We start from the raw sequence: 26,328 nt of genomic DNA, 5'->3' as shown, positions 1-26,328 counted from the left end.
GAAAGCGGCAGAGGAAAATCGTAGATGTGACTGTGGTTTAACGGGGAGCAACTGACAGGAGTAACTATGACTCTCTTAAGGTAGCCAAATGCCTCGTCAAGTGGCGTATCGCTTCAGGTGAACTGGCCAGAATACGATTGAAAATGTGACTGTGGTAAAACGGGGAGCAACTGACAGGAGTAAGTAGACTCTCTTAAGGTAGCCAAATGCCTCGTCAACAGGCGAAATACATTGGTAAACTGGAGGAGCCCCTAGCAGTAGTACTCTTGAAAGTCATGATGTCGACAAATAATGGCGTATCGCGTCTGGTGAAAGGGGCAGAGGAAAATGGTATATGTGACTGTGGTTTAACGGAGAGACACTGGCAGGAGTAACTATGACTCTCTTAAGGTAGGCAAACGCCTCGTCAATAGGCGAAATACATCGGCAAAGTCGAAAAGCTCCCGGCAGGAGTACTGTGAAAGTCTTTATGTCAATAGATATTAGCGTATCGCTTCAGGAGAATTGGCCAGAGTAAGCTTGTAGATGTGCCTGTTGTAAAATGGGGAGCAACTGCAAGGGGTAACTATGACTCTCTTAAGGTAACCAAATGCCTCGTCAACAGGCGAAATACATCGGCAAACTCGAGAGCTCCCGGCATTAGTACTGTGAAATTCTTTAGGTTGACCGATAATGGCGTATCGCTTCAGGTGAACTGGCCAGAATAAGATTGAAAATGTGACTGTGGTAAAACGGGGAGCAACTGACAGGAGTAACTATGACTCTCTTAAGGTAGCCAAATGGTTCGTCAACAGGCGAAATACATTGGTAAACTGGAGGAACCCCTAGCATGAGTACTGTGAAAGTCATAATTTCGACAAATAATGGCGTATCGCGTCTGGTGAAAGCGGCAGAGGAAAATCGTAGATGTGACTGTGGTTTAACGGGGAGCAACTGACAGGAGTAACTATGACTCTCTTAAGGTAGCCAAATGCCTCGTCAAGTGGCGTATCGCTTCAGGTGAACTGGCCAGAATAAGATTGAAAATGTGACTGTGGTAAAACGGGGAGCAACTGACAGGAGTAAGTATGCCTCTCTTAAGGTAGCCAAATGCCTCGTCAACAGGCGAAATACATTGGTAAACTGGAGGAGCCCCTAGCAGGAGTACTTTGAAAGTCATGATGTCGACAAATAATGGCGTATCGCGTCTGGTGAAAGGGGCAGAGGAAAATGGTATATGTGACTGTGGTTTAACGGAGAGACACTGGCAGGAGTAACTATGACTCTCTTAAGGTAGGCAAACGCCTCGTCAATAGGCGAAATACATCGGCAAAGTCGAAAAGCTCCCGGCAGGAGTACTGTGAAAGTCTTTATGTCAATAGATATTAGCGTATCGCTTCAGGAGAATTGGCCAGAGTAAGCTTGTAGATGTGCCTGTTGTAAAATGGGGAGCAACAGCAAGGGGTAACTATGACTCTCTTAAGGTAACCAAATGCCTCGTCAACAGGCGAAATACATCGGCAAACTCGAGAGCTCCCGGCATTAGTACTGTGGAATTCTTTAGGTTGACCGATAATGGCGTATCGCTTCAGGTGAACTGGCCCGAATAAGATTGAAAATGTGACTGTGGTAAAACGGGGAGCAACTGACAGGAGTAACTATGACTCTGTTAAGGTAGCCAAATGGTTCGTCAACAGGCGAAATACATTGGTAAACTGGAGGAACCCCTAGCAGGAGTACTGTGAAAGTCATAATTTCGACAAATAATGGCGTATCGCGTCTGGTGAAAGCGGCAGAGGAAAATCGTAGATGTGACTGTGGTTTAACGGGGAGCAACTGACAGGAGTAACTATGACTCTCTTAAGGTAGCCAAATGCCTCGTCAAGTGGCGTATCGCTTCAGGTGAACTGGCCAGAATACGATTGAAAATGTGACTGTGGTAAAACGGGGAGCAACTGACAGGAGTAAGTATGACTCTCTTAAGGTAGCCAAATGCCTCGTCAACAGGCGAAATACATTGGTAAACTGGAGGAGCCCCTAGCAGTAGTACTTTGAAAGTCATGATGTCGACAAATAATGGCGTATCGCGTCTGGTGAAAGGGGCAGAGGAAAATGGTATATGTGACTGTGGTTTAACGGAGAGACACTGGCAGGAGTAACTATGACTCTCTTAAGGTAGGCAAACGCCTCGTCAATAGGCGAAAAACATCGGCAAAGTCGAAAAGCTCCCGGCAGGAGTACTGTGAAAGTCTTTATGTCAATAGATATTAGCGTATCGCTTCAGGAGAATTGGCCAGAGTAAGCTTGTAGATGTGCCTGTTGTAAAATGGGGAGCAACAGCAAGGGGTAACTATGACTCTCTTAAGGTAACCAAATGCCTCGTCAACAGGCGAAATACATCGGCAAACTCGAGAAGCTCCCGGCAGGAGTACTGTGATAATCTTTAGGTTGACCGATAATGGCGTATCGCTTCAGGTGAACTGGCCAGAATAAGATTGAAAATGTGACTGTGGTAAAACGGGGAGCAACTGACAGGAGTAACTATGACTCTCTTAAGGTAGCCAAATGGTTCGTCAACAGGCGAAATACATTGGTAAACTGGAGGAACCCCTAGCATGAGTACTGTGAAAGTCATAATTTCGACAAATAATGGCGTATCGCGTCTGGTGAAAGCGGCAGAGGAAAATCGTAGATGTGACTGTGGTTTAACGGGGAGCAACTGACAGGAGTAACTATGACTCTCTTAAGGTAGCCAAATGCCTCGTCAAGTGGCGTATCGCTTCAGGTGAACTGGCCAGAATAAGATTGAAAATGTGACTGTGGTAAAACGGGGAGCAACTGACAGGAGTAAGTATGACTCTCTTAAGGTAGCCAAATGCCTCGTCAACAGGCGAAATACATTGGTAAACTGGAGGAGCCCCTAGCAGGAGTACTTTGAAAGTCATGATGTCGACAAATAATGGCGTATCGCGTCTGGTGAAAGGGGCAGAGGAAAATGGTATATGTGACTGTGGTTTAACGGAGAGACACTGGCAGGAGTAACTATGACTCTCTTAAGGTAGGCAAACGCCTCGTCAATAGGCGAAATACATCGGCAAAGTCGAAAAGCTCCCGGCAGGAGTACTGTGAAAGTCTTTATGTCAATAGATATTAGCGTATCGCTTCAGGAGAATTGGCCAGAGTAAGCTTGTAGATGTGCCTGTTGTAAAATGGGGAGCAACAGCAAGGGGTAACTATGACTCTCTTAAGGTAACCAAATGCCTCGTCAACAGGCGAAATACATCGGCAAACTCGAGAGCTCCCGGCATTAGTACTGTGAAATTCTTTAGGTTGACCGATAATGGCGTATCGCTTCAGGTGAACTGGCCAGAATAAGATTGAAAATGTGACTGTGGTAAAACGGGGAGCAACTGACAGGAGTAACTATGACTCTCTTAAGGTAGCCAAATGGTTCGTCAACAGGCGAAATACATTGGTAAACTGGAGGAACCCCTAGCAGGAGTACTGTGAAAGTCATAATTTCGACAAATAATGGCGTATCGCGTCTGGTGAAAGCGGCAGAGGAAAATCGTAGATGTGACTGTGGTTTAACGGGGAGCAACTGACAGGAGTAACTATGACTCTCTTAAGGTAGCCAAATGCCTCGTCAAGTGGCGTATCGCTTCAGGTGAACTGGCCAGAATAAGATTGAAAATGTGACTGTGGTAAAACGGGCAGCAACTGACAGGAGTAAGTATGACTCTCTTAAGGTAGCCAAATGCCTCGTCAACAGGCGAAATACATTGGTAAACTGGAGGAGCCCCTAGCAGGAGTACTTTGAAAGTCATGATGTCGACAAATAATGGCGTATCGCGTCTGGTGAAAGGGGCAGAGGAAAATGGTATATGTGACTGTGGTTTAACGGAGAGACACTGGCAGGAGTAACTATGACTCTCTTAAGGTAGGCAAACGCCTCGTCAATAGGCGAAATACATCGGCAAAGTCGAAAAGCTCCCGGCAGGAGTACTGTGAAAGTCTTTATGTCAATAGATATTAGCGTATCGCTTCAGGAGAATTGGCCAGAGTAAGCTTGTAGATGTGCCTGTTGTAAAATGGGGAGCAACAGCAAGGGGTAACTATGACTCTCTTAAGGTAACCAAATGCCTCGTCAACAGGCGAAATACATCGGCAAACTCGAGAGCTCCCGGCATTAGTACTGTGAAATTCTTTAGGTTGACCGATAATGGCGTATCGCTTCAGGTGAACTGGCCAGAATAAGATTGAAAATGTGACTGTGGTAAAACGGGGAGCAACTGACAGGAGTAACTATGACTCTCTTAAGGTAGCCAAATGGTTCGTCAACAGGCGAAATACCTTGGTAAACTGGAGGAACCCCTAGCAGGAGTACTGTGAAAGTCATAATTTCGACAAATAATGGCGTATCGCGTCTGGTGAAAGCGGCAGAGGAAAATCGTAGATGTGACTGTGGTTTAACGGGGAGCAACTGACAGGAGTAACTATGACTCTCTTAAGGTAGCCAAATGCCTCGTCAAGTGGCGTATCGCTTCAGGTGAACTGGCCAGAATACGATTGAAAATGTGACTGTGGTAAAACGGGCAGCAACTGACAGGAGTAAGTATGACTCTCTTAAGGTAGCCAAATGCCTCGTCAACAGGCGAAATACATTGGTAAACTGGAGGAGCCCCTAGCAGTAGTACTTTGAAAGTCATGATGTCGACAAATAATGGCGTATCGCGTCTGGTGAAAGGGGCAGAGGAAAATGGTATATGTGACTGTGGTTTAACGGAGAGACACTGGCAGGAGTAACTATGACTCTCTTAAGGTAGGCAAACGCCTCGTCAATAGGCGAAATACATCGGCAAAGTCGAAAAGCTCCCGGCAGGAGTACTGTGAAAGTCTTTATGTCAATAGATATTAGCGTATCGCTTCAGGAGAATTGGCCAGAGTAAGCTTGTAGATGTGCCTGTTGTAAAATGGGGAGCAACAGCAAGGGGTAACTATGACTCTCTTAAGGTAACCAAATGCCTCGTCAACAGGCGAAATACATCGGCAAACTCGAGAGCTCCCGGCATTAGTACTGTGAAATTCTTTAGGTTGACCGATAATGGCGTATCGCTTCAGGTGAACTGGCCCGAATAAGATTGAAAATGTGACTGTGGTAAAACGGGGAGCAACTGACAGGAGTAACTATGACTCTGTTAAGGTAGCCAAATGGTTCGTCAACAGGCGAAATACATTGGTAAACTGGAGGAACCCCTAGCAGGAGTACTGTGAAAGTCATAATTTCGACAAATAATGGCGTATCGCGTCTGGTGAAAGCGGCAGAGGAAAATCGTAGATGTGACTGTGGTTTAACGGGGAGCAACTGACAGGAGTAACTATGACTCTCTTAAGGTAGCCAAATGCCTCGTCAAGTGGCGTATCGCTTCAGGTGAACTGGCCAGAATACGATTGAAAATGTGACTGTGGTAAAACGGGGAGCAACTGACAGGAGTAAGTATGACTCTCTTAAGGTAGCCAAATGCCTCGTCAACAGGCGAAATACATTGGTAAACTGGAGGAGCCCCTAGCAGTAGTACTTTGAAAGTCATGATGTCGACAAATAATGGCGTATCGCGTCTGGTGAAAGGGGCAGAGGAAAATGGTATATGTGACTGTGGTTTAACGGAGAGACACTGGCAGGAGTAACTATGACTCTCTTAAGGTAGGCAAACGCCTCGTCAATAGGCGAAATACATCGGCAAAGTCGAAAAGCTCCCGGCAGGAGTACTGTGAAAGTCTTTATGTCAATAGATATTAGCGTATCGCTTCAGGAGAATTGGCCAGAGTAAGCTTGTAGATGTGCCTGTTGTAAAATGGGGAGCAACAGCAAGGGGTAACTATGACTCTCTTAAGGTAACCAAATGCCTCGTCAACAGGCGAAATACATCGGCAAACTCGAGAGCTCCCGGCATTAGTACTGTGAAATTCTTTAGGTTGACCGATAATGGCGTATCGCTTCAGGTGAACTGGCCAGAATAAGATTGAAAATGTGACTGTGGTAAAACGGGGAGCAACTGACAGGAGTAACTATGACTCTCTTAAGGTAGCCAAATGGTTCGTCAACAGGCGAAATACATTGGTAAACTGGAGGAACCCCTAGCATGAGTACTGTGAAAGTCATAATTTCGACAAATAATGGCGTATCGCGTCTGGTGAAAGCGGCAGAGGAAAATCGTAGATGTGACTGTGGTTTAACGGGGAGCAACTGACAGGAGTAACTATGACTCTCTTAAGGTAGCCAAATGCCTCGTCAAGTGGCGTATCGCTTCAGGTGAACTGGCCAGAATAAGATTGAAAATGTGACTGTGGTAAAACGGGGAGCAACTGACAGGAGTAAGTATGACTCTCTTAAGGTAGCCAAATGCCTCGTCAACAGGCGAAATACATTGGTAAACTGGAGGAGCCCCTAGCAGGAGTACTTTGAAAGTCATGATGTCGACAAATAATGGCGTATCGCGTCTGGTGAAAGGGGCAGAGGAAAATGGTATATGTGACTGTGGTTTAACGGAGAGACACTGGCAGGAGTAACTATGACTCTCTTAAGGTAGGCAAACGCCTCGTCAATAGGCGAAATACATCGGCAAAGTCGAAAAGCTCCCGGCAGGAGTACTGTGAAAGTCTTTATGTCAATAGATATTAGCGTATCGCTTCAGGAGAATTGGCCAGAGTAAGCTTGTAGATGTGCCTGTTGTAAAATGGGGAGCAACAGCAAGGGGTAACTATGACTCTCTTAAGGTAACCAAATGCCTCGTCAACAGGCGAAATACATCGGCAAACTCGAGAGCTCCCGGCATTAGTACTGTGAAATTCTTTAGGTTGACCGATAATGGCGTATCGCTTCAGGTGAACTGGCCAGAATAAGATTGAAAATGTGACTGTGGTAAAACGGGGAGCAACTGACAGGAGTAACTATGACTCTCTTAAGGTAGCCAAATGGTTCGTCAACAGGCGAAATACATTGGTAAACTGGAGGAACCCCTAGCAGGAGTACTGTGAAAGTCATAATTTCGACAAATAATGGCGTATCGCGTCTGGTGAAAGCGGCAGAGGAAAATCGTAGATGTGACTGTGGTTTAACGGGGAGCAACTGACAGGAGTAACTATGACTCTCTTAAGGTAGCCAAATGCCTCGTCAAGTGGCGTATCGCTTCAGGTGAACTGGCCAGAATAAGATTGAAAATGTGACTGTGGTAAAACGGGCAGCAACTGACAGGAGTAAGTATGACTCTCTTAAGGTAGCCAAATGCCTCGTCAACAGGCGAAATACATTGGTAAACTGGAGGAGCCCCTAGCAGGAGTACTTTGAAAGTCATGATGTCGACAAATAATGGCGTATCGCGTCTGGTGAAAGGGGCAGAGGAAAATGGTATATGTGACTGTGGTTTAACGGAGAGACACTGGCAGGAGTAACTATGACTCTCTTAAGGTAGGCAAACGCCTCGTCAATAGGCGAAATACATCGGCAAAGTCGAAAAGCTCCCGGCAGGAGTACTGTGAAAGTCTTTATGTCAATAGATATTAGCGTATCGCTTCAGGAGAATTGGCCAGAGTAAGCTTGTAGATGTGCCTGTTGTAAAATGGGGAGCAACAGCAAGGGGTAACTATGACTCTCTTAAGGTAACCAAATGCCTCGTCAACAGGCGAAATACATCGGCAAACTCGAGAGCTCCCGGCATTAGTACTGTGAAATTCTTTAGGTTGACCGATAATGGCGTATCGCTTCAGGTGAACTGGCCAGAATAAGATTGAAAATGTGACTGTGGTAAAACGGGGAGCAACTGACAGGAGTAACTATGACTCTCTTAAGGTAGCCAAATGGTTCGTCAACAGGCGAAATACATTGGTAAACTGGAGGAACCCCTAGCAGGAGTACTGTGAAAGTCATAATTTCGACAAATAATGGCGTATCGCGTCTGGTGAAAGCGGCAGAGGAAAATCGTAGATGTGACTGTGGTTTAACGGGGAGCAACTGACAGGAGTAACTATGACTCTCTTAAGGTAGCCAAATGCCTCGTCAAGTGGCGTATCGCTTCAGGTGAACTGGCCAGAATACGATTGAAAATGTGACTGTGGTAAAACGGGCAGCAACTGACAGGAGTAAGTATGACTCTCTTAAGGTAGCCAAATGCCTCGTCAACAGGCGAAATACATTGGTAAACTGGAGGAGCCCCTAGCAGTAGTACTTTGAAAGTCATGATGTCGACAAATAATGGCGTATCGCGTCTGGTGAAAGGGGGCAGAGGAAAATGGTATATGTGACTGTGGTTTAACGGAGAGACACTGGCAGGAGTAACTATGACTCTCTTAAGGTAGGCAAACGCCTCGTCAATAGGCGAAATACATCGGCAAAGTCGAAAAGCTCCCGGCAGGAGTACTGTGAAAGTCTTTATGTCAATAGATATTAGCGTATCGCTTCAGGAGAATTGGCCAGAGTAAGCTTGTAGATGTGCCTGTTGTAAAATGGGGAGCAACAGCAAGGGGTAACTATGACTCTCTTAAGGTAACCAAATGCCTCGTCAACAGGCGAAATACATCGGCAAACTCGAGAGCTCCCGGCATTAGTACTGTGAAATTCTTTAGGTTGACCGATAATGGCGTATCGCTTCAGGTGAACTGGCCCGAATAAGATTGAAAATGTGACTGTGGTAAAACGGGGAGCAACTGACAGGAGTAACTATGACTCTGTTAAGGTAGCCAAATGGTTCGTCAACAGGCGAAATACATTGGTAAACTGGAGGAACCCCTAGCAGGAGTACTGTGAAAGTCATAATTTCGACAAATAATGGCGTATCGCGTCTGGTGAAAGCGGCAGAGGAAAATCGTAGATGTGACTGTGGTTTAACGGGGAGCAACTGACAGGAGTAACTATGACTCTCTTAAGGTAGCCAAATGCCTCGTCAAGTGGCGTATCGCTTCAGGTGAACTGGCCAGAATACGATTGCAAATGTGACTGTGGTAAAACGGGGAGCAACTGACAGGAGTTAGTATGACTCTCTTAAGGTAGCCAAATGCCTCGTCAACAGGCGAAATACATTGGTAAACTGGAGGAGCCCCTAGCAGTAGTACTTTGAAAGTCATGATGTCGACAAATAATGGCGTATCGCGTCTGGTGAAAGGGGCAGAGGAAAATGGTATATGTGACTGTGGTTTAACGGAGAGACACTGGCAGGAGTAACTATGACTCTCTTAAGGTAGGCAAACGCCTCGTCAATAGGCGAAATACATCGGCAAAGTCGAAAAGCTCCCGGCAGGAGTACTGTGAAAGTCTTTATGTCAATAGATATTAGCGTATCGCTTCAGGAGAATTGGCCAGAGTAAGCTTGTAGATGTGCCTGTTGTAAAATGGGGAGCAACAGCAAGGGGTAACTATGACTCTCTTAAGGTAACCAAATGCCTCGTCAACAGGCGAAATACATCGGCAAACTCGAGAGCTCCCGGCATTAGTACTGTGAAATTCTTTAGGTTGACCGATAATGGCGTATCGCTTCAGGTGAACTGGCCAGAATAAGATTGAAAATGTGACTGTGGTAAAACGGGGAGCAACTGACAGGAGTAACTATGACTCTCTTAAGGTAGCCAAATGGTTCGTCAACAGGCGAAATACATTGGTAAACTGGAGGAACCCCTAGCAGGAGTACTGTGAAAGTCATAATTTCGACAAATAATGGCGTATCGCGTCTGGTGAAAGCGGCAGAGGAAAATCGTAGATGTGACTGTGGTTTAACGGGGAGCAACTGACAGGAGTAACTATGACTCTCTTAAGGTAGCCAAATGCCTCGTCAAGTGGCGTATCGCTTCAGGTGAACTGGCCAGAATAAGATTGAAAATGTGACTGTGGTAAAACGGGGAGCAACTGACAGGAGTAAGTATGACTCTCTTAAGGTAGCCAAATGCCTCGTCAACAGGCGAAATACATTGGTAAACTGGAGGAGCCCCTAGCAGGAGTACTTTGAAAGTCATGATGTCGACAAATAATGGCGTATCGCGTCTGGTGAAAGGGGCAGAGGAAAATGGTATATGTGACTGTGGTTTAACGGAGAGACACTGGCAGGAGTAACTATGACTCTCTTAAGGTAGGCAAACGCCTCGTCAATAGGCGAAATACATCGGCAAAGTCGAAAAGCTCCCGGCAGGAGTACTGTGAAAGTCTTTATGTCAATAGATATTAGCGTATCGCTTCAGGAGAATTGGCCAGAGTAAGCTTGTAGATGTGCCTGTTGTAAAATGGGGAGCAACAGCAAGGGGTAACTATGACTCTCTTAAGGTAACCAAATGCCTCGTCAACAGGCGAAATACATCGGCAAACTCGAGAGCTCCCGGCATTAGTACTGTGAAATTCTTTAGGTTGACCGATAATGGCGTATCGCTTCAGGTGAACTGGCCAGAATAAGATTGAAAATGTGACTGTGGTAAAACGGGGAGCAACTGACAGGAGTAACTATGACTCTGTTAAGGTAGCCAAATGGTTCGTCAACAGGCGAAATACATTGGTAAACTGGAGGAACCCCTAGCAGGAGTACTGTGAAAGTCATAATTTCGACAAATAATGGCGTATCGCGTCTGGTGAAAGCGGCAGAGGAAAATCGTAGATGTGACTGTGGTTTAACGGGGAGCAACTGACAGGAGTAACTATGACTCTCTTAAGGTAGCCAAATGCCTCGTCAAGTGGCGTATCGCTTCAGGTGAACTGGCCAGAATACGATTGAAAATGTGACTGTGGTAAAACGGGGAGCAACTGACAGGAGTAAGTATGACTCTCTTAAGGTAGCCAAATGCCTCGTCAACAGGCGAAATACATTGGTAAACTGGAGGAGCCCCTAGCAGGAGTACTTTGAAAGTCATGATGTCGACAAATAATGGCGTATCGCGTCTGGTGAAAGGGGCAGAGGAAAATGGTATATGTGACTGTGGTTTAACGGAGAGACACTGGCAGGAGTAACTATGACTCTCTTAAGGTAGGCAAACGCCTCGTCAATAGGCGAAATACATCGGCAAAGTCGAAAAGCTCCCGGCAGGAGTACTGTGAAAGTCTTTATGTCAATAGATATTAGCGTATCGCTTCAGGAGAATTGGCCAGAGTAAGCTTGTAGATGTGCCTGTTGTAAAATGGGGAGCAACAGCAAGGGGTAACTATGACTCTCTTAAGGTAACCAAATGCCTCGTCAACAGGCGAAATACATCGGCAAACTCGAGAGCTCCCGGCATTAGTACTGTGAAATTCTTTAGGTTGACCGATAATGGCGTATCGCTTCAGGTGAACTGGCCAGAATAAGATTGAAAATGTGACTGTGGTAAAACGGGGAGCAACTGACAGGAGTAACTATGACTCTCTTAAGGTAGCCAAATGGTTCGTCAACAGGCGAAATACATTGGTAAACTGGAGGAACCCCTAGCATGAGTACTGTGAAAGTCATAATTTCGACAAATAATGGCGTATCGCGTCTGGTGAAAGCGGCAGAGGAAAATCGTAGATGTGACTGTGGTTTAACGGGGAGCAACTGACAGGAGTAACTATGACTCTCTTAAGGTAGCCAAATGCCTCGTCAAGTGGCGTATCGCTTCAGGTGAACTGGCCAGAATAAGATTGAAAATGTGACTGTGGTAAAACGGGGAGCAACTGACAGGAGTAAGTATGCCTCTCTTAAGGTAGCCAAATGCCTCGTCAACAGGCGAAATACATTGGTAAACTGGAGGAGCCCCTAGCACTAGTACTTTGAAAGTCATGATGTCGACAAATAATGGCGTATCGCGTCTGGTGAAAGGGGCAGAGGAAAATGGTATATGTGACTGTGGTTTAACGGAGAGACACTGGCAGGAGTAACTATGACTCTCTTAAGGTAGGCAAACGCATCGTCAATAGGCGAAATACATCGGCAAAGTCGAAAAGCTCCCGGCAGGAGTACTGTGAAAGTCTTTATGTCAATAGATATTAGCGTATCGCTTCAGGAGAATTGGCCAGAGTAAGCTTGTAGATGTGCCTGTTGTAAAATGGGGAGCAACAGCAAGGGGTAACTATGACTCTCTTAAGGTAACCAAATGCCTCGTCAACAGGCGAAATACATCGGCAAACTCGAGAGCTCCCGGCATTAGTACTGTGAAATTCTTTAGGTTGACCGATAATGGCGTATCGCTTCAGGTGAACTGGCCAGAATAAGATTGAAAATGTGACTGTGGTAAAACGGGGAGCAACTGACAGGAGTAACTATGACTCTGTTAAGGTAGCCAAATGGTTCGTCAACAGGCGAAATACATTGGTAAACTGGAGGAACCCCTAGCAGGAGTACTGTGAAAGTCATAATTTCGACAAATAATGGCGTATCGCGTCTGGTGAAAGCGGCAGAGGAAAATCGTAGATGTGACTGTGGTTTAACGGGGAGCAACTGACAGGAGTAACTATGACTCTCTTAAGGTAGCCAAATGCCTCGTCAAGTGGCGTATCGCTTCAGGTGAACTGGCCAGAATACGATTGAAAATGTGACTGTGGTAAAACGGGGAGCAACTGACAGGAGTAAGTATGACTCTCTTAAGGTAGCCAAATGCCTCGTCAACAGGCGAAATACATTGGTAAACTGGAGGAGCCCCTAGCAGGAGTACTTTGAAAGTCATGATGTCGACAAATAATGGCGTATCGCGTCTGGTGAAAGGGGCAGAGGAAAATGGTATATGTGACTGTGGTTTAACGGAGAGACACTGGCAGGAGTAACTATGACTCTCTTAAGGTAGGCAAACGCCTCGTCAATAGGCGAAATACATCGGCAAAGTCGAAAAGCTCCCGGCAGGAGTACTGTGAAAGTCTTTATGTCAATAGATATTAGCGTATCGCTTCAGGAGAATTGGCCAGAGTAAGCTTGTAGATGTGCCTGTTGTAAAATGGGGAGCAACAGCAAGGGGTAACTATGACTCTCTTAAGGTAACCAAATGCCTCGTCAACAGGCGAAATACATCGGCAAACTCGAGAGCTCCCGGCATTAGTACTGTGAAATTCTTTAGGTTGACCGATAATGGCGTATCGCTTCAGGTGAACTGGCCAGAATAAGATTGAAAATGTGACTGTGGTAAAACGGGGAGCAACTGACAGGAGTAACTATGACTCTCTTAAGGTAGCCAAATGGTTCGTCAACAGGCGAAATACATTGGTAAACTGGAGGAACCCCTAGCATGAGTACTGTGAAAGTCATAATTTCGACAAATAATGGCGTATCGCGTCTGGTGAAAGCGGCAGAGGAAAATCGTAGATGTGACTGTGGTTTAACGGGGAGCAACTGACAGGAGTAACTATGACTCTCTTAAGGTAGCCAAATGCCTCGTCAAGTGGCGTATCGCTTCAGGTGAACTGGCCAGAATAAGATTGAAAATGTGACTGTGGTAAAACGGGGAGCAACTGACAGGAGTAAGTATGCCTCTCTTAAGGTAGCCAAATGCCTCGTCAACAGGCGAAATACATTGGTAAACTGGAGGAGCCCCTAGCAGGAGTACTTTGAAAGTCATGATGTCGACAAATAATGGCGTATCGCGTCTGGTGAAAGGGGCAGAGGAAAATGGTATATGTGACTGTGGTTTAACGGAGAGACACTGGCAGGAGTAACTATGACTCTCTTAAGGTAGGCAAACGCATCGTCAATAGGCGAAATACATCGGCAAAGTCGAAAAGCTCCCGGCAGGAGTACTGTGAAAGTCTTTATGTCAATAGATATTAGCGTATCGCTTCAGGAGAATTGGCCAGAGTAAGCTTGTAGATGTGCCTGTTGTAAAATGGGGAGCAACAGCAAGGGGTAACTATGACTCTCTTAAGGTAACCAAATGCCTCGTCAACAGGCGAAATACATCGGCAAACTCGAGAGCTCCCGGCATTAGTACTGTGAAATTCTTTAGGTTGACCGATAATGGCGTATCGCTTCAGGTGAACTGGCCAGAATAAGATTGAAAATGTGACTGTGGTAAAACGGGGAGCAACTGACAGGAGTAACTATGACTCTGTTAAGGTAGCCAAATGGTTCGTCAACAGGCGAAATACATTGGTAAACTGGAGGAACCCCTAGCAGGAGTACTGTGAAAGTCATAATTTCGACAAATAATGGCGTATCGCGTCTGGTGAAAGCGGCAGAGGAAAATCGTAGATGTGACTGTGGTTTAACGGGGAGCAACTGACAGGAGTAACTATGACTCTCTTAAGGTAGCCAAATGCCTCGTCAAGTGGCGTATCGCTTCAGGTGAACTGGCCAGAATACGATTGAAAATGTGACTGTGGTAAAACGGGGAGCAACTGACAGGAGTAAGTATGACTCTCTTAAGGTAGCCAAATGCCTCGTCAACAGGCGAAATACATTGGTAAACTGGAGGAGCCCCTAGCAGGAGTACTTTGAAAGTCATGATGTCGACAAATAATGGCGTATCGCGTCTGGTGAAAGGGGCAGAGGAAAATGGTATATGTGACTGTGGTTTAACGGAGAGACACTGGCAGGAGTAACTATGACTCTCTTAAGGTAGGCAAACGCCTCGTCAATAGGCGAAATACATCGGCAAAGTCGAAAAGCTCCCGGCAGGAGTACTGTGAAAGTCTTTATGTCAATAGATATTAGCGTATCGCTTCAGGAGAATTGGCCAGAGTAAGCTTGTAGATGTGCCTGTTGTAAAATGGGGAGCAACAGCAAGGGGTAACTATGACTCTCTTAAGGTAACCAAATGCCTCGTCAACAGGCGAAATACATCGGCAAACTCGAGAGCTCCCGGCATTAGTACTGTGAAATTCTTTAGGTTGACCGATAATGGCGTATCGCTTCAGGTGAACTGGCCAGAATAAGATTGAAAATGTGACTGTGGTAAAACGGGGAGCAACTGACAGGAGTAACTATGACTCTCTTAAGGTAGCCAAATGGTTCGTCAACAGGCGAAATACATTGGTAAACTGGAGGAACCCCTAGCAGGAGTACTGTGAAAGTCATAATTTCGACAAATAATGGCGTATCGCGTCTGGTGAAAGCGGCAGAGGAAAATCGTAGATGTGACTGTGGTTTAACGGGGAGCAACTGACAGGAGTAACTATGACTCTCTTAAGGTAGCCAAATGCCTCGTCAAGTGGCGTATCGCTTCAGGTGAACTGGCCAGAATAAGATTGAAAATGTGACTGTGGTAAAACGGGCAGCAACTGACAGGAGTAAGTATGACTCTCTTAAGGTAGCCAAATGCCTCGTCAACAGGCGAAATACATTGGTAAACTGGAGGAGCCCCTAGCAGGAGTACTTTGAAAGTCATGATGTCGACAAATAATGGCGTATCGCGTCTGGTGAAAGGGGCAGAGGAAAATGGTATATGTGACTGTGGTTTAACGGAGAGACACTGGCAGGAGTAACTATGACTCTCTTAAGGTAGGCAAACGCCTCGTCAATAGGCGAAATACATCGGCAAAGTCGAAAAGCTCCCGGCAGGAGTACTGTGAAAGTCTTTATGTCAATAGATATTAGCGTATCGCTTCAGGAGAATTGGCCAGAGTAAGCTTGTAGATGTGCCTGTTGTAAAATGGGGAGCAACAGCAAGGGGTAACTATGACTCTCTTAAGGTAACCAAATGCCTCGTCAACAGGCGAAATACATCGGCAAACTCGAGAGCTCCCGGCATTAGTACTGTGAAATTCTTTAGGTTGACCGATAATGGCGTATCGCTTCAGGTGAACTGGCCAGAATAAGATTGAAAATGTGACTGTGGTAAAACGGGGAGCAACTGACAGGAGTAACTATGACTCTCTTAAGGTAGCCAAATGGTTCGTCAACAGGCGAAATACATTGGTAAACTGGAAGAACCCCTAGCATGAGTACTGTGAAAGTCATAATTTCGACAAATAATGGCGTATCGCGTCTGGTGAAAGCGGCAGAGGAAAATCGTAGATGTGACTGTGGTTTAACGGGGAGCAACTGACAGGAGTAACTATGACTCTCTTAAGGTAGCCAAATGCCTCGTCAAGTGGCGTATCGCTTCAGGTGAACTGGCCAGAATAAGATTGAAAATGTGACTGTGGTAAAACGGGGAGCAACTGACAGGAGTAAGTATGCCTCTCTTAAGGTAGCCAAATGCCTCGTCAACAGGCGAAATACATTGGTAAACTGGAGGAGCCCCTAGCAGGAGTACTTTGAAAGTCATGATGTCGACAAATAATGGCGTATCGCGTCTGGTGAAAGGGGCAGAGGAAAATGGTATATGTGACTGTGGTTTAACGGAGAGACACTGGCAGGAGTAACTATGACTCTCTTAAGGTAGGCAAACGCCTCGTCAATAGGCGAAATACATCGGCAAAGTCGAAAAGCTCCCGGCAGGAGTACTGTGAAAGTCTTTATGTCAATAGATATTAGCGTATCGCTTCAGGAGAATTGGCCAGAGTAAGCTTGTAGATGTGCCTGTTGTAAAATGGGGAGCAACAGCAAGGGGTAACTATGACTCTCTTAAGGTAACCAAATGCCTCGTCAACAGGCGAAATACATCGGCAAATTCGAGAGCTCCCGGCATTAGTACTGTGAAATTCTTTAGGTTGACCGATAATGGCGTATTGCTTCAGGTGAACTGGCCAGAATAAGATTGAAAATGTGACTGTGGTAAAACGGGGAGCAACTGACAGGAGTAACTATGACTCTCTTAAGGTAGCCAAATGGTTCGTCAACAGGCGAAATACATTGGTAAACTGGAAGAACCCCTAGCATGAGTACTGTGAAAGTCATAATTTCGACAAATAATGGCGTATCGCGTCTGGTGAAAGCGGCAGAGGAAAATCGTAGATGTGACTGTGGTTTAACGGGGAGCAACTGACAGGAGTAACTATGACTCTCTTAAGGTAGCCAAATGCCTCGTCAAGTGGCGTATCGCTTCAGGTGAACTGGCCAGAATAAGATTGAAAATGTGACTGTGGTAAAACGGGGAGCAACTGACAGGAGTAAGTATGCCTCTCTTAAGGTAGCCAAATGCCTCGTCAACAGGCGAAATACATTGGTAAACTGGAGGAGCCCCTAGCAGGAGTACTTTGAAAGTCATGATGTCGACAAATAATGGCGTATCGCGTCTGGTGAAAGGGGCAGAGGAAAATGGTATATGTGACTGTGGTTTAACGGAGAGACACTGGCAGGAGTAACTATGACTCTCTTAAGGTAGGCAAACGCCTCGTCAATAGGCGAAATACATCGGCAAAGTCGAAAAGCTCCCGGCAGGAGTACTGTGAAAGTCTTTATGTCAATAGATATTAGCGTATCGCTTCAGGAGAATTGGCCAGAGTAAGCTTGTAGATGTGCCTGTTGTAAAATGGGGAGCAACAGCAAGGGGTAACTATGACTCTCTTAAGGTAACCAAATGCCTCGTCAACAGGCGAAATACATCGGCAAACTCGAGAGCTCCCGGCATTAGTACTGTGAAATTCTTTAGGTTGACCGATAATGGCGTATTGCTTCAGGTGAACTGGCCAGAATAAGATTGAAAATGTGACTGTGGTAAAACGGGGAGCAACTGACAGGAGTAACTATGACTCTCTGAAGGTAGCCAAATGGTTCGTCAACAGGCGAAATACATTGGTAAACTGGAAGAACCCCTAGCATGAGTACTGTGAAAGTCATAATTTCGACAAATAATGGCGTATCGCGTCTGGTGAAAGCGGCAGAGGAAAATCGTAGATGTGACTGTGGTTTAACGGGGAGCAACTGACAGGAGTAACTATGACTCTCTTAAGGTAGCCAAATGCCTCGTCAAGTGGCGTATCGCTTCAGGTGAACTGGCCAGAATAAGATTGAAAATGTGACTGTGGTAAAACGGGGAGCAACTGACAGGAGTAAGTATGCCTCTCTTAAGGTAGCCAAATGCCTCGTCAACAGGCGAAATACATTGGTAAACTGGAGGAGCCCCTAGCAGGAGTACTTTGAAAGTCATGATGTCGACAAATAATGGCGTATCGCGTCTGGTGAAAGGGGCAGAGGAAAATGGTATATGTGACTGTGGTTTAACGGAGAGACACTGGCAGGAGTAACTATGACTCTCTTAAGGTAGGCAAACGCCTCGTCAATAGGCGAAATACATCGGCAAAGTCGAAAAGCTCCCGGCAGGAGTACTGTGAAAGTCTTTATGTCAATAGATATTAGCGTATCGCTTCAGGAGAATTGGCCAGAGTAAGCTTGTAGATGTGCCTGTTGTAAAATGGGGAGCAACAGCAAGGGGTAACTATGACTCTCTTAAGGTAACCAAATGCCTCGTCAACAGGCGAAATACATCGGCAAACTCGAGAGCTCCCGGCATTAGTACTGTGAAATTCTTTAGGTTGACCGATAATGGCGTATCGCTTCAGGTGAACTGGCCAGAATAAGATTGAAAATGTGACTGTGGTAAAACGGGGAGCAACTGACAGGAGTAACTACGACTCTCTTAAGGTAGCCAAATGGTTCGTCAACAGGCGAAATACATTGGTAAACTGGAGGAACCCCTAGCATGAGTACTGTGAAAGTCATAATTTCGACAAATAATGGCGTATCGCGTCTGGTGAAAGCGGCAGAGGAAAATCGTAGATGTGACTGTGGTTTAACGGGGAGCAACTGACAGGAGTAACTATGACTCTCTTAAGGTAGCCAAATGCCTCGTCAAGTGGCGTATCGCTTTGGGTGAACTGGCCAGAATAAGATTGAAAATGTGACTGTGGTAAAACGGGGAGCAACTGACAGGAGTAACTATGACTCTCTTAAGGTAGCCAAATGGTTCGTCAACAGGCGAAATACATTGGTAAACTGGAGGAACCCCTAGCAGGAGTACTGTGAAAGTCATAATTTCGACAAATAATGGCGTATCGCGTCTGGTGAAAGCGGCAGAGGAAAATCGTAGATGTGACTGTGGTTTAATGGGGAGCAACTGACAGGAGTAACTATGACTCTCTTAAGGTAGCCAAACGCCTCGTCAAGTGGCGTATCGCTTCAGGCGAACTGGCCAGAATAAGATTGAAAATGTGACTGTGGTAAAACGGGGAGCAACTGACAGGAGTAAGTATGACTCTCTTAAGGTAGCCAAATGCCTCGTCAACAGGCGAAATACATTGGTAAACTGGAGGAGCCCCTAGCAGGAGTACTTTGAAAGTCATGATGTCGACAAATAATGGCGTATCGCGTCTGGTGAAAGGGGCAGAGGACAATGGTATATGTGACTGTGGTTTAACGGAGAGACACTGGCAGGAGTAACTATGACTCTCTTAAGGTAGGCAAACGCCTCGTCAATAGGCGAAATACATCGGCAAAGTCGAAAAGCTCCCGGCAGGAGTACTGTGAAAGTCTTTATGTCAATAGATATTAGCGTATCGCTTCAGGAGAATTAGCCAGAGTAAGCTTGTAGATGTGCCTGTTGTAAAATGGGGAGCAACAGCAAGGGGTAACTATGACTCTCTTAAGGTAACCAAATGCCTCGTCAACAGGCGAAATACATCGGCAAACTCGAGAGCTCCCGGCATTAGTACTGTGGAATTCTTTAGGTTGACCGATAATGGCGTATCGCTTCAGGTGAACTGGCCAGAATAAGATTGAAACTGTGACTGTGGTAAAACGGGGAGCAACTGACAGGAGTAACTATGACTCTCTTAAGGTAGCCAAATGCCTCGTCAACAGGCGAAATACATTGGTAAACTGGAGGAGCCCCTAGCAGGAGTACTTTGAAAGTCATGATGTCGACAAATAATGGCGTATCGCGTCTGGTGAAAGGGGCAGAGGAAAATGGTATATGTGACTGTGTTTTAACGGAGAGACACTGGCAGGAGTAACTATGACTCTCTTAAGGTAGGCAAACGCCTCGTCAATAGGCGAAATACATCGGCAAAGTCGAAAAGCTCCCGGCAGGAGTACTGTGAAAGTCTTTATGTCAATAAATATTAGCGTATCGCTTCAGGAGAATTGGCCAGAGTAAGCTTGTAGATGTGCCTGTTGTAAAATGGGGAGCAACAGCAAGGGGTAACTATGACTCTCTTAAGGTAACCAAATGCCTCGTCAACAGGCGAAATACATCGGCAAACTCGAGAGCTCCCGGCATTAGTACTGTGAAATTCTTTAGGTTGACCGATAATGGCGTATCGCTTCAGGTGAACTGGCCAGAATAAGATTGAAAATGTGACTGTGGTAAAACGGGGAGCAACTGACAGGAGTAACTATGACTCTCTTAAGGTAGCCAAATGGTTCGTCAACAGGCGAAATACATTGGTAAACTGGAGGAACCCCTAGCATGAGTACTGTGAAAGTCATAATTTCGACAAATAATGGCGTATCGCGTCTGGTGAAAGCGGCAGAGGAAAATCGTAGATGTGACTGTGGTTTAACGGGGAGCAACTGACAGGAGTAACTATGACTCTCTTAAGGTAGCCAAATGCCTCGTCAAGTGGCGTATCGCTTCAGGTGAACTGGCCAGAATAAGATTGAAAATGTGACTGTGGTAAAACGGGGAGCAACTGACAGGAGTAACTATGACTCTCTTAAGGTAGCCAAATGGTTCGTCAACAGGCGAAATACATTGGTAAACTGGAGGAACCCCTAGCAGGAGTACTGTGAAAGTCATAATTTCGACAAATAATGGCGTATCGCGTCTGGTGAAAGCGGCAGAGGAAAATCGTAGATGTGACTGTGGTTTAATGGGGAGCAACTGACAGGAGTTACTATGACTCTCTTAAGGTAGCCAAATGCCTCGTCAAGTGGCGTATCGCTTCAGGTGATCTGGCCAGAATAAGATTGAAAATGTGACTGTGGTAAAACGGGGAGCAACTGACAGGAGTAAGTATGACTCTCTTAAGGTAGCCAAATGCCTCGTCAACAGGCGAAATACATTGGTAAACTGGAGGAGCCCCTAGCAGGAGTACTTTGAAAGTCATGATGTCGACAAATAATGGCGTATCGCGTCTGGTGAAAGGGGCAGAGGAAAATGGTATATGTGACTGTGGTTTAACGGAGAGACACTGGCAGGAGTAACTATGACTCTCTTAAGGTAGGCAAACGCCTCGTCAATAGGCGAAATACATCGGCAAAGTCGAAAAGCTCCCGGCAGGAGTACTGTGAAAGTCTTTATGTCAATAGATATTAGCGTATCGCTTCAGGAGAATTACCCAGAGTAAGCTTGTAGATGTGCCTGTTGTAAAATGGGGAGCAACAGCAAGGGGTAACTATGACTCTCTTAAGGTAACCAAATGCCTCGTCAACAGGCGAAATACATCGGCAAACTCGAGAGCTCCCGGCATTAGTACTGTGGAATTCTTTAGGTTGACCGATAATGGCGTATCGCTTCAGGTGAACTGGCCAGAATAAGATTGAAAATGTGACTGTGGTAAAACGGGGAGCAACTGACAGGAGTAACTATGACTCTGTTAAGGTAGCCAAATGGTTCGTCAACAGGCGAAATACATTGGTAAACTGGAGGAACCCCTAGCAGGAGTACTGTGAAAGTCATAATTTCGACAAATAATGGCGTATCGCGTCTGGTGAAAGCGGCAGAGGAAAATCGTAGATGTGACTGTGGTTTAACGGGGAGCAACTGACAGGAGTAACTATGACTCTCTTAAGGTAGCCAAATGCCTCGTCAAGTGGCGTATCGCTTCAGGTGAACTGGCCAGAATAAGATTGAAAATGTGACTGTGGTAAAACGGGGAGCAACTGACAGGAGTAAGTATGACTCTCTTAAGGTAGCCAAATGCCTCGTCAACAGGCGAAATACATTGGTAAACTGGAGGAGCCCCTAGCAGGAGTACTTTGAAAGTCATGATGTCGACAAATAATGGCGTATCGCGTCTGGTGAAAGGGGCAGAGGAAAATGGTATATGTGACTGTGGTTTAACGGAGAGACACTGGCAGGAGTAACTATGACTCTCTTAAGGTAGGCAAACGCCTCGTCAATAGGCGAAATACATCGGCAAAGTCGAAAAGCTCCCGGCAGGAGTACTGTGAAAGTCTTTATGTCAATAGATATTAGCGTATCGCTTCAGGAGAATTGGCCAGAGTAAGCTTGTAGATGTGCCTGTTGTAAAATGGGGAGCAACAGCAAGAGGTAACTATGACTCTCTTAAGGTAACCAAATGCCTCGTCAACAGGCGAAATACATCGGCAAACTCGAGAGCTCCCGGCATTAGTACTGTGAAATTCTTTAGGTTGACCGATAATGGCGTATCGCTTCAGGTGAACTGGCCAGAATAAGATTGAAAATGTGACTGTGGTAAAACGGGGAGCGACTGAAAGGAGTAACTATGACTCTCTTAAGGTAGCCAAATGGTTCGTCAACAGGCGAAATACATTGGTAAACTGGAGGAACCCCTAGCATGAGTACTGTGAAAGTCATAATTTCGACAAATAATGGCGTATCGCGTCTGGTGAAAGCGGCAGAGGAAAATCGTAGATGTGACTGTGGTTTAACGGGGAGCAACTGACAGGAGTAACTATGACTCTCTTAAGGTAGCCAAATGCCTCGTCAAGTGGCGTATCGCTTCAGGTGAACTGGCCAGAATAAGATTGAAAATGTGACTGTGGTAAAACGGGGAGCAACTGACAGGAGTAAGTATGCCTCTCTTAAGGTAGCCAAATGCCTCGTCAACAGGCGAAATACATTGGTAAACTGGAGGAGCCCCTAGCAGGAGTACTTTGAAAGTCATGATGTCGACAAATAATGGCGTATCGCGTCTGGTGAAAGGGGCAGAGGAAAATGGTATATGTGACTGTGGTTTAACGGAGAGACACTGGCAGGAGTAACTATGACTCTCTTAAGGTAGGCAAACGCCTCGTCAATAGGCGAAATACATCGGCAAAGTCGAAAAGCTCCCGGCAGGAGTACTGTGAAAGTCTTGATGTCAATAGATATTAGCGTATCGCTTCAGGAGAATTGGCCAGAGTAAGCTTGTAGATGTGCCTGTTGTAAAATGGGGAGCAACAGCAAGGGGTAACTATGACTCTCTTAAGGTAACCAAATGCCTCGTCAACAGGCGAAATACATCGGCAAACTCGAGAGCTCCCGGCATTAGTACTGTGAAATTCTTTAGGTTGACCGATAATGGCGTATCGCTTCAGGTGAACTGGCCAGAATAAGATTGAAAATGTGACTGTGGTAAAACGGGGAGCAACTGACAGGAGTAACTATGACTCTCTTAAGGTAGCCAAATGGTTCGTCAACAGGCGAAATACATTGGTAAACTGGAGGAACCCCTAGCATGAGTACTGTGAAAGTCATAATTTCGACAAATAATGGCGTATCGCGTCTGGTGAAAGCGGCAGAGGAAAATCGTAGATGTGACTGTGGTTTAACGGGGAGCAACTGACAGGAGTAACTATGACTCTCTTAAGGTAGCCAAATGCCTCGTCAAGTGGCGTATCGCTTTGGGTGAACTGGCCAGAATAAGATTGAAAATGTGACTGTGGTAAAACGGGGAGCAACTGACAGGAGTAACTATGACTCTCTTAAGGTAGCCAAATGGTTCGTCAACAGGCGAAATACATTGGTAAACTGGAGGAACCCCTAGCAGGAGTACTGTGAAAGTCATAATTTCGACAAATAATGGCGTATCGCGTCTGGTGAAAGCGGCAGAGGAAAATCGTAGATGTGACTGTGGTTTAATGGGGAGCAACTGACAGGAGTAACTATGACTCTCTTAAGGTAGCCAAACGCCTCGTCAAGTGGCGTATCGCTTCAGGCGAACTGGCCAGAATAAGATTGAAAATGTGACTGTGGTAAAACGGGGAGCAACTGACAGGAGTAAGTATGACTCTCTTAAGGTAGCCAAATGCCTCGTCAACAGGCGAAATACATTGGTAAACTGGAGGAGCCCCTAGCAGGAGTACTTTGAAAGTCATGATGTCGACAAATAATGGCGTATCGCGTCTGGTGAAAGGGGCAGAGGACAATGGTATATGTGACTGTGGTTTAACGGAGAGACACTGGCAGGAGTAACTATGACTCTCTTAAGGTAGGCAAACGCCTCGTCAATAGGCGAAATACATCGGCAAAGTCGAAAAGCTCCCGGCAGGAGTACTGTGAAAGTCTTTATGTCAATAGATATTAGCGTATCGCTTCAGGAGAATTAGCCAGAGTAAGCTTGTAGATGTGCCTGTTGTAAAATGGGGAGCAACAGCAAGGGGTAACTATGACTCTCTTAAGGTAACCAAATGCCTCGTCAACAGGCGAAATACATCGGCAAACTCGAGAGCTCCCGGCATTAGTACTGTGGAATTCTTTAGGTTGACCGATAATGGCGTATCGCTTCAGGTGAACTGGCCAGAATAAGATTGAAAATGTGACTGTGGTAAAACGGGGAGCAACTGACAGGAGTAACTATGACTCTCTTAAGGTAGCCAAATGCCTCGTCAACAGGCGAAATACATTGGTAAACTGGAGGAGCCTCTAGCAGGAGTACTTTGAAAGTTATGATGTCGACAAATAATGGCGTATCGCGTCTGGTGAAAGGGGCAGAGGAAAATGGTATATGTGACTGTGGTTTAACGGAGAGACACTGGCAGGAGTAACTATGACTCTCTTAAGGTAGGCAAACGCCTCGTCAATAGGCGAAATACATCGGCAAAGTCGAAAAGCTCCCGGCAGGAGTACTGTGAAAGTCTTTATGTCAATAGATATTAGCGTATCGCTTCAGGAGAATTGGCCAGAGTAGGCTTGTAGATGTGCCTGTTGTAAAATGGGGAGCAACAGCAAGGGGTAACTATGACTCTCTTAAGGTAACCAAATGCGTCGTCAACAGGCGAAATACATCGGCAAACTCGAGAGCTCCCGGCATTAGTACTGTGAAATTCTTTAGGTTGACCGATAATGGCGTATCGCTTCAGGTGAACTGGCCAGAATAAGATTGAAAATGTGACTGTGGTAAAACGGGGAGCAACTGACAGGAGTAACTATGACTCTCTTAAGGTAGCCAAATGGTTCGTCAACAGGCGAAATACATTGGTAAACTGGAGGAACCCCTAGCATGAGTACTGTGAAAGTCATAATTTCGACAAATAATGGCGTATCGCGTCTGGTGAAAGCGGCAGAGGAAAATCGTAGATGTGACTGTGGTTTAACGGGGAGCAACTGACAGGAGTAACTATGACTCTCTTAAGGTAGCCAAATGCCTCGTCAAGTGGCGTATCGCTTCAGGTGAACTGGCCAGAATAAGATTGAAAATGTGACTGTGGTAAAACGGGGAGCAACTGACAGGAGTAAGTATGACTCTCTTAAGGTAGCCAAATGCCTCGTCAACAGGCGAAATACATTGGTAAACTGGAGGAGCCCCTAGCAGGAGTACTTTGAAAGTCATGATGTCGACAAATAATGGCGTATCGCGTCTGGTGAAAGGGGCAGAGGACAATGGTATATGTGACTGTGGTTTAACGGAGAGACACTGGCAGGAGTAACTATGACTCTCTTAAGGTAGGCAAACGCCTCGTCAATAGGCGAAATACATCGGCAAAGTCGAAAAGCTCCCGGCAGGAGTACTGTGAAAGTCTTTATGTCAATAGATATTAGCGTATCGCTTCAGGAGAATTAGCCAGAGTAAGCTTGTAGATGTGCCTGTTGTAAAATGGGGAGCAACAGCAAGGGGTAACTATGACTCTCTTAAGGTAACCAAATGCCTCGTCAACAGGCGAAATACATCGGCAAACTCGAGAGCTCCCGGCATTAGTACTGTGGAATTCTTTAGGTTGACCGATAATGGCGTATCGCTTCAGGTGAACTGGCCAGAATAAGATTGAAAATGTGACTGTGGTAAAACGGGGAGCAACTGACAGGAGTAACTATGACTCTCTTAAGGTAGCCAAATGCCTCGTCAACAGGCGAAATACATTGGTAAACTGGAGGAGCCTCTAGCAGGAGTACTTTGAAAGTTATGATGTCGACAAATAATGGCGTATCGCGTCTGGTGAAAGGGGCAGAGGAAAATGGTATATGTGACTGTGGTTTAACGGAGAGACACTGGCAGGAGTAACTATGACTCTCTTAAGGTAGGCAAACGCCTCGTCAATAGGCGAAATACATCGGCAAAGTCGAAAAGCTCCCGGCAGGAGTACTGTGAAAGTCTTTATGTCAATAGATATTAGCGTATCGCTTCAGGAGAATTGGCCAGAGTAGGCTTGTAGATGTGCCTGTTGTAAAATGGGGAGCAACAGCAAGGGGTAACTATGACTCTCTTAAGGTAACCAAATGCCTCGTCAACAGGCGAAATACATCGGCAAACTCGAGAGCTCCCGGCATTAGTACTGTGAAATTCTTTAGGTTGACCGATAATGGCGTATCGCTTCAGGTGAACTGGCCAGAATAAGATTGAAAATGTGACTGTGGTAAAACGGGGAGCAACTGACA

Source organism: Schistocerca americana, chromosome X (genome assembly GCF_021461395.2).
Source record: "Schistocerca americana isolate TAMUIC-IGC-003095 chromosome X, iqSchAmer2.1, whole genome shotgun sequence".
NCBI classification, from domain to species: domain Eukaryota; kingdom Metazoa; phylum Arthropoda; class Insecta; order Orthoptera; family Acrididae; genus Schistocerca; species Schistocerca americana.
This window is presented reverse-complemented; position numbering follows the sequence as displayed.